The following is an 827-nucleotide window of genomic DNA, read 5'->3' as shown; positions in this document are numbered from 1 at the left end:
ACAATGATCGAAATATGCTGCAAAGATTTTGACTTTGAGTTTGACTTTGCACAGTGTTTCTTTAGGTTATAGATGATGACTATTACACAGCAGCAGAATGGTTCACACTCACAAATCAACCACACCAAGTGATGTCCTACAGCACAGTGGAGGGGTTCAAGAAGAGGCTGACAGATTTAATCTTTTAGAGAGAGCCTTCATCTAAAGCAGCTAAACTTCTTTATTGTGGTTAAGGGTGGATTTTAATTTTCCTGTAAGAGGACCACCATAAATTCCTAGAACTAGCACACCTCATATTGAACCAGTGTTTGTATGAAGTCAGTTTACTGCAAATTGCAGTACTTATATCATGGGGCTATATTTTCCTTGGATGAAATGTCTTTTGTTTTTTTATAACTGACCATTTTGATATCTAAATACTAAAAAATACAGAAGCTAACAGTGTGTTTCAAGAACGAGAGTGGATGAAAATGTGTTTGTAACAGTAGCAGATGATTTAATGATCAGCTCACAGTCTACCAATCTAAGTTATCTCACCACTCTGTCGCAATTTTATCTAAACAAATGTCTTGCAAAATTGTACACTTACATACAGCCCTCATTCATCAGAGACAAGCTGTTAATACATCTGTACTTTAAATCTTTTTCAGGCAAGACACCAAGTAATCTTAGCTAATTATAGAATTTATATAGATAGATAGATAGATAGATAGATAGATAGATAGATAGATAGATAGATAGATAGATAGATTTGAATTGTTGTGTTAATGCCTAACAAACATAACAAATATTTCAACAGTATTTTTCACTTACATATGACTCGGATC

General features: G+C 33.9%; 1 protein-coding gene across 2 annotated transcripts in view; it reads right to left on the bottom strand.

Annotated features, from left to right (window-relative positions):
• Positions 1–827, bottom strand: part of slc7a9 (solute carrier family 7 member 9) — a 10,111-nt gene extending 9,284 nt beyond the window's left edge. For both annotated transcript variants that reach the window (XM_020589805.1, XM_020589807.1), the window contains exon 1: positions 814–827. The gene's annotated coding sequence lies outside the window, so the exon portion shown is untranslated. The remainder of the gene's footprint in view (positions 1–813) is intronic.

Source organism: Monopterus albus, unplaced genomic scaffold (genome assembly GCF_001952655.1).
Source record: "Monopterus albus unplaced genomic scaffold, M_albus_1.0 scaffold10.1, whole genome shotgun sequence".
NCBI lineage: Eukaryota > Metazoa > Chordata > Actinopteri > Synbranchiformes > Synbranchidae > Monopterus > Monopterus albus.
The sequence above is the reverse complement of the archived record's forward strand: the minus strand, read 5'-3'. Positions and strand labels throughout refer to the sequence as shown.